General features: G+C 45.5%; 1 long non-coding RNA gene across 1 annotated transcript; it reads left to right on the top strand.

The window, feature by feature from the left end:
* Positions 1-257: 257 nt before the first annotated feature.
* On the top strand, positions 258-753 carry LOC115315098. Its single transcript, XR_005717366.2, has 3 exons — positions 258-296; positions 376-451; positions 567-753. It is a non-coding gene; the product is annotated as an uncharacterized LOC115315098 (long non-coding RNA).
* Positions 754-7,662: the final 6,909 nt, after the last annotated feature.

The raw sequence follows: 7,662 nt of genomic DNA on the forward strand, positions 1-7,662 counted from the left end.
CCACGTCAATATAGGCCTAACTCAACGTCTTGTACACCGGGTAAACGAAGTCCAGCTCCTCGAAGAGCTTGCGGCACACAACGCCAAACCAGGAGACCGGTGCTGGGAAGCGAGCCGAGGCGAGATCGCGGAGCGGTGTACTCCCCCTGACGTCACGGTACACCTCACCCAATCAGGGCGCGGCGACCGAAGCCCTCTTTCCGAGTCTGGCGCACTGATCTCTACACTAGGGGGCTGGATGGCGCATCGAGCACTCTGGCATGAAGCCACCGGAAGCGAGCAGCCTTGTCCCGGAAGTGAGTCGCGGTCTGCTCTTCGCGCGTGGTTTCTAGGCTGCTGGCGCTTGAAGTTTCCATCCTTTCCAACCTTTTAAAGACGCCAGCATGCCAGCATGCTCTGCGGTAAACTGCACGAGTAGGCCGGAGAAGACCTCAGGCAAGACGTTTCACCTGTAAGTATGTATTTCGTTGATCTCAGTGTTACGCGGCCAAGTGGCACGCAGTTTCAGTTCTAGCTCGGGTTGATCAAAGCAAGAACCGGCGCTGCCACATGGCTCCTTCATGCAGGTTTCCGCGCTGTCAGCCGAAACTGTACCAGCAATGGGTCGTAAACTTAAAAAGGGACAAGTGGAAACCATCTCCCGGCAGCAGACTTTGCAGCGACCACTTCGATGATTCGTGCTTCGACCGAACAGGAGCCAGAACCCGGCTGCGAAGCGGCGCAGTCCCGACGCTCTTCAACTTCCCAGAACACCTGCAAGAGGTAGGACTGCCTTTTTCAGGCGGTAAACGAGCAGTAGCGTGGATACCGTTCTAGTTGTGCCGTGCATGATGTACGCGCGATTGGGTGCAAGTTCAGGTCGTCGCATCTTGCTTGGGCGAGGCAGTTCGTATTGACGTTTGTCTTGCAAAACCTCGTGCGTTTTAACTTTTCCCAACGCACAGGTGAAATTCTGTTCCTCAGCAAACAACTTCAAGGCTATAATTGATGACACACTGCTAATGTGCCTGCAGATGCCTTGTGGCTAAGTGCGCATAACAGCAGGACCAGCAGGCAGCGCATGTAGGAACTGAAAAGCGAACAGGCATTTTTGGGAAAAGGAACAACAGAAATTTTGATCAAGCAATAAGTTAAATTCACTGACCCAGTGGACTTGACATAGCAGCAATAGTTCCGCCTTGATTGATGTAATGTATAATCACAAACTTTTCCGGTAATGTCTCAGCAAGTTCTCGAAGATGATAAGATCCAATATTGCTGGCTTATTAAAAAGCATATAAATATCTGGGACTATAGATGCCATTTGTAGCACGTGCTAATAGCTAATGATTAAATATTATCTATATGCTAATATTTTTGCAATGTCTTGCATTTACGGTGAGGATTAATTTGTCTAACAGAACATGTTTATTACATGCTTATTTCAGAAAACTGCGACAAGGAAGCCACCAAAGCTGAGAACTCCGAACCTGGATGCGACACTACTTGACGGGGAAGCCAGCGGCTCGTCGAGTACACCACAAAAGGCCTCAAATGATGTAAGCTTACTTTTGAGCAAACTGCCTCAATGCAGAGACACCGTAAGTAGTAGACAAGAAAGGCTTTCATGCTCTATAGTTTTCTTTTGCTGCAAAGAGAGATTAATCAAGGATGAGTGGGGGAAGCAGCATTTAGATACCAAATCCTTTTGCTAACATTTTAAGTGGTTGCAATGCGCAGTCCAGTTATGTATTACACTTGCATAATATTAATCTATCAAATGCATTGTTTTCAGGTTGCCGAGCACAACTATGCTGTCAAGGACACTCCAAAAACCCTGAAAAGGAAGCTTGATGCCTGTGCAACTGCTGCAACCAATGCCAAGAAAAAGCTCAAGCTCAGTCAGCAACGAGAACGTCGACTGAAGAGGAGAGTAGAAACATTTAGTGAAATTATCGAAGACCTAAGAAAGAAACAGCTAATTTCAGAAGATGCTAGTGCAATGCTTGAGAGATGTTTCTCAGGAGTCTCCCTAGCAGTGATGCAGCGTTTGCTCAAACAAACTCCGGTCGGAAGTGACAAGCTGGCTAAGCTAAACCGAGAGAAATACTCGCCTGCACTACGTATGTTTGCGCTCACGCTGCAGTTTTATTCAACTAAAGCGTACAATTATGTAAGAGAGACTTTTGAATGTGCCTTGCCACATCCATCAACGTTGACCAAGTGGTACAGTTCTCTAAATGGAGAACCTGGTTTTACAGGTGAAGCTATGGATGCCATCCGGGCAAAAGCCAACGAAGTGAAGCAGAAAAACAAGGAGCTTCTTTGCAACCTTGTTGTTGACGAGATGGCGATCAGAAAACACATAGAATGGGATGGAAAAAAGTGCAGGGGCTATGTTGACATTGGTAACGAGCTTGATGATGACAGCAATGATGTCGCTACTGAAGCCCTCGTTTTTATGCTTGTATCACTGGATGCGCACTGGAAGATCCCCTGCGGATATTTTCTGATCAATGGACTTTCAGGAAAGGAACGCACAAACATAGTCAAACTGTGTCTGACAAAATTGCATGATGCAGGAGCATTTGTAACATCGCTGACATGTGACGGACTCCGTTGTAACTTTACAATGCTCAAGAATTCGGGGGCTTCACTTGAACACAGATCGATTATGGTGACATCATTCCCTCACCCTGTCACAGACGGGAGGGTATACTGTTTCCTGGATGCATGTCACATGATAAAGCTGGTGCGGAATGCTCTCTCTTCACTGAAGTGGCTCAGAGATTCAACCGGCTCATTGGTAGAATGGAACTACATCCGACAACTGTATGAGCTCCAGGAGAAAGAAGGCCTGCATGCTGCAACGAAGCTCCGTGCTGCACACATTGACTGGCAGAAGCAAAAAATGAAGGTTAATCTTGCTGCCCAGACCTTGAGCTCTAGTGTTGCAGATGCCATAGAGTTCTGCCGGGAAGATCTGAAATTCCCACAATTCAAGGGATCGGAAGCAACTGTGAAATTCATCCGGCTCTTTGATCGACTCTTTGATTGCTTAAACTCGCGTAACCCCCTCGCTAAGGGATTCAAGGCTCCTCTCCGACCTGGCAGCAGAGGCACTTGGATTTCTTTTCTTGAGAAAGCCAAGGATTACATAAGAGCACTCACTGATGCTGCAGAAAGACCTATCTTCGACACACCAAGGCAAACTGCTTTTCTTGGTTTCCTGATCACCATTGAAAGCACAATCGGCCTTGCATCCTCCCTCCTTTTTGGTGAAACCCCACCACTGCGCTACCTCCTGACCTACAAGCTTTCGCAGGACAACATTGAGCTTTTCTTTGGTGCCGTTCGTTCCAAGGGAGGCTGGAACAATAACCCTACGGCGCGTCAGTTCATAGCAGCGTACAAGCGACTGGTTGTCCACAATGAGGTAAAAGGTGGCCTGGGAAACTGTGCTTTACTAGATAAAACACGGATTTTGTATGTGAGCAGTCAGTTCTGCGCTCCTGATGAACTGGACATGACTACAGCAAAGCAAAATGATACAGAAGACCTTGTGCAAAGCGTAGACCTCCCTGACGAGAGTGAAATGGAAGGTGAACTTGAAAATCTTCCTCTGCTGTCACCCTACTTGGGAGATGTTGTAGGCTACATCGCAGGGTTTGTATGCCGAATGGTTGAAAAAAAGATACCTTGCTCAACTTGTCGCTCAGCATCTAAGGCTGAGGCGTGCTCGTCAGCACTTCTGAACAGAAAAAATTCTGGTGGCCTGACCAAGCCATCGCCTTCCACAACATACATCTGTCAGCTGGCGGAACGGGTAGTTCGACAGCAGGAGAAGGTGGATGGTGGCAGTTTTCCCAAGAAAGGGATGACTGCCGACACTCTGACAGCCAGAGTTATGAGGGAGCTTTCGGGGCAATTAAACATGCTCTATCCAGAGCTACATGAGCACATGTTCCAATCCGCAGTCGACTCAAATCATTTTGTTCGCCTCGTGAAATGTGTCATTGGATGCTACATAAAGATAAGGATGCACCATGCTGCAAAAAGAGCAACTATCAAGATCGCTGGTCCGAACATGCGTAAGCGCTTGACCAAACTGATTCTTTTCAACCACCAGTAAAAACCAAGCTGTCTGAAACTTGCTGACAAGCGTGTCAGTTTTGCACAAAATTAAGTTTTTTTTTTTTTTTTCTTTAAACCAGAATTTTATTTCCTTTTACATTTAGTATGCCCCCAGGGCCAGCAACCAGGTAATGGCCTTTGATGGGGCTCTTATATGGTGTCATTTCTAGTAATAGTATTATGGCCAGAGAATGCTAAACCTAAATCAACATTTATTTTTACAGTACTAAGGAAATCAGTTAAAATGATTGAGAAAGCTATTATACTTTATAATAATTGCAGGCTGCAGCATATGCTGCTCCCCACGCGAGGTAGCAGACTGGTTCCCTGTCTCTAAAAGCAGTTAAAGCTACTGGATACCGCGCAGACCACTTTACTGACAAAGTTGTTTTCTACGTTACGGGTGCGTGCAGCGACTTACGCCCGCGACTTGCCCGGACATTCCTACGAGTAGCTGGCACGCGGCGTACGAAGCCCAGGTATCTCGGTTGCATATCTACGCAACTGTCAAGTCCGAGCCAGCCCTTAGAGCCTTTAGGTATAGGCCCTGCTCATGAATGTAATCGTGCATGGCATTTCCTTCTACCCTGCTGGAAATGGCAGGCCTGTTCCAATTGAAATGCATAGCCAAAGCCTATGAGCATGAATGTGCAATTGGCGCCGATGAGAAAATCCGATGTTTTGCACATCGGTGCGACTGGAAATGCTGCAGAGAAGCCGCAGCACGGGGGAAGGCCAAAGAATCGGTTGAGGGAAAGTCAACTTTAGGGGCCAAGCGCCATGATGCCAATTGTGTCAATGTGCACGACACTCAGTTTGCTCATTACCGCTCATTGCAGCCAGTGGCGCTATGTGGCAGAGCCATTGTACGGGAGATAGCAAAGAGCCATGCACTGCAGAGAAGTGAACTCGGTGCAGTATGGCAGTGACAATGCTCAATCGCCAAATTAGCACACCCTTGCAAAAATTTTCTATGGGACCGATAGAGATTTTTATGCGATCAATAGGATTTCATCGTACCGATGGGCATTTCTACTGGGCCGATAACAAGTTATATCGTACCAATACAGACTTCTCTTGTACCATTAGGAACTTCTGTGGGACAAGCAGGAACTTCTATGGGACAAGTAGAAACTTCTATGGGAACAACACGAATGTTTTCTGGTCCGGAATACAAGTGCCTATTGGTCCTTCAATAGGATCAATAACAAGTTGTACTGGTTAAACTGAAAGCTTCATTGGTGAAATGGAATGCATTTCGGATCGAGAACTTTTAATGGTCGACTGGGAATACAGAACATAAAATCTATTAAGTGGGCATCTATCAGGTTAAACAGTATGCTTAGTGGAGAAATTAGAGTTGTTATATACTAAAGTTTTATGTTTTGAGCACAGGAAAATAATTTTTGCCGCAAATATACCCGATGGCAGGCACGCAGCCAGGATTTTGATGCGCCCATGACAAAATACCGTATGAGGGGGAGGGGGGAAAGGAGGCCCCACCAAATGAAAGGTTTGGGAGGAGGGGGGGGGGGGTCCCATGGTCCCCCCCCCCCCCCCCCCCGTGCAGATACGTGCGTGCCCGATGGGTTCCTCTCTGTCAAATAACCATTTTTTTTTTAGCTATATAATTTGGTTGGGCCATGTAGACACTAATTAAATAAAACATTCAGTTAATAAAGTGAATATGAACTCTTTTTTGTCACGTGTTTTAGAATTTCCTGATTACGTACTGTCCTCCTTCGTATTATAAAACATGCGGCTGCCAGTAAAACATAAAGAAAAGACTACGGGGAACGGGAACATTCTGTGTGCACATAGTATGCACAAGATTCATGAATAATTATATATAGGCAAGCCACGAAATTCAGGTATCATCGGAACTCTGCAGTTTTAGCGGTGTATTCTGTCCTCTTGTTTTCCAGGATGTCTCAGTAACAGTAATAGCGTAAACGATTGCACCAACTGGATTATGTATTCACATTAGACTTTGCTCCGTTTTATTCAGTTTTACCTGGTTTCGGAGTGGAACCTTCTCGTTTTTGTATAAATTTCGCTCCAGAACCGAGCAAATCAGTGTAAAACCGGGTCAAAAACAGAATAACACTGACTCGAAAATCCTATTATCATCTTTCACGATTGGTCCAAAGCTCTCCGACTTCCGACGTCGGGACTTTTAAAACTTTGGCGGGGTTGGCGAAAAAATGCGATACTTCAGGCTTCCATTTTGCCATGTGAACGTATCCTGTTTGAGCCCTAGTCGAGGCTACGCGCTCGTTCTGGGGCGGCAGATCACGTGCACATTCTATCGTGGGCATGCTTTTTATTAACAGAAAAAAAAAAGCCGGTAGTGCCGAATAACATCCAATAATTATTAACACCATAGAAGTCATTAAAAAAAAGCATATAAAATGCGCGCACACACACACACGAAATAAGGATGACCTTCCCGAAATTATGATTGCACCTTGTTTCACGCACAGTAAGTGTCAGGCAGCGCTTTCCACTTTGTAGTTGAGCAAGGAAGTTCCTTTTTGAAAGGCATTTTACGCGCTTGTTGGCAGTTTGGGCCTTTAGTTTGGCTTCTGGCTTCCCAATGTTGTAGTTTTCCTTGATGCCGGGAAGAGTGTACACTCCAGCAATGAAGTTTTCGAGATTCAAAAGCCCTTCATTTTGCGTCCAATTAAAATGAAGGCCAGCCGAAACAGGGTACGTCAGACTCGTTACATCCGTCTTTGGCAGTAGCCTTTTCGGAAACTTGGACAGGAAATTGGTCTTCAAATCTCCCGTCCCTTTCACAATTTTATCACTTGTGTCTTCACTAACTGGCCCAGTACTGTGACCGCTTCTGGTTTCTTTGTTACTACTTAGTTCACGGGGAGTTTTTGTCTCACTGTGTTCCGAGACAACCGAGCTTACAGAAACTGCTGTCGGCGACGTCGGTTCTGGTCCCTGGCCTGTTGTAGCATTTTTCAGGACACAACTTCGTCTCAGGACTGTTGCCCTTGGCAAGCTGGGTATACTTAGTGGCTCCAAGTATATTTTTTTGTTTGGGTTCATGGTCGCACAGCGCGACACCCTACGAGTCTCAAATCCAAATTTTAAAATTCGCACCGACGTCGTCCCGCAGCAAATGCAATTTTTTAATTAAAATGACAAATAAAAATTACTCCGTTATAAGTTTAATATATATTCAGTATTTACATTTGACAATTAAGTAATACCATAATTTTTAGAAACGTTTATTATTTTCTTAAGTGCATCAGTCACACTTGCGGGCTTGCGGGTTACACCACGTGACAATATAGAGTGAGCTGGAGTCAATAGAGTTAACAGTGGGGTCACCCGCATGCATAGCCCGCATGACATATAAAACCAAAATAAGTTTTCAAAGTGCAATTTATGCAAATGTTTTGCTAAATTAAGGTCAATAAGTAAATATTTTAAGTATTCGTTTACTTCAGCAAACAAAAACAAGAGTTAAAATACGAAGTATTATAGTCACGTGATACATCCCCTGCGTCAGGAAGTGGCCGGACGTGATAAACC

Source organism: Ixodes scapularis, unplaced genomic scaffold (assembly GCF_016920785.2).
Source record: "Ixodes scapularis isolate PalLabHiFi unplaced genomic scaffold, ASM1692078v2 PGA_scaffold2__306_contigs__length_199485367, whole genome shotgun sequence".
NCBI classification, from domain to species: Eukaryota; Metazoa; Arthropoda; class Arachnida; order Ixodida; family Ixodidae; genus Ixodes; species Ixodes scapularis.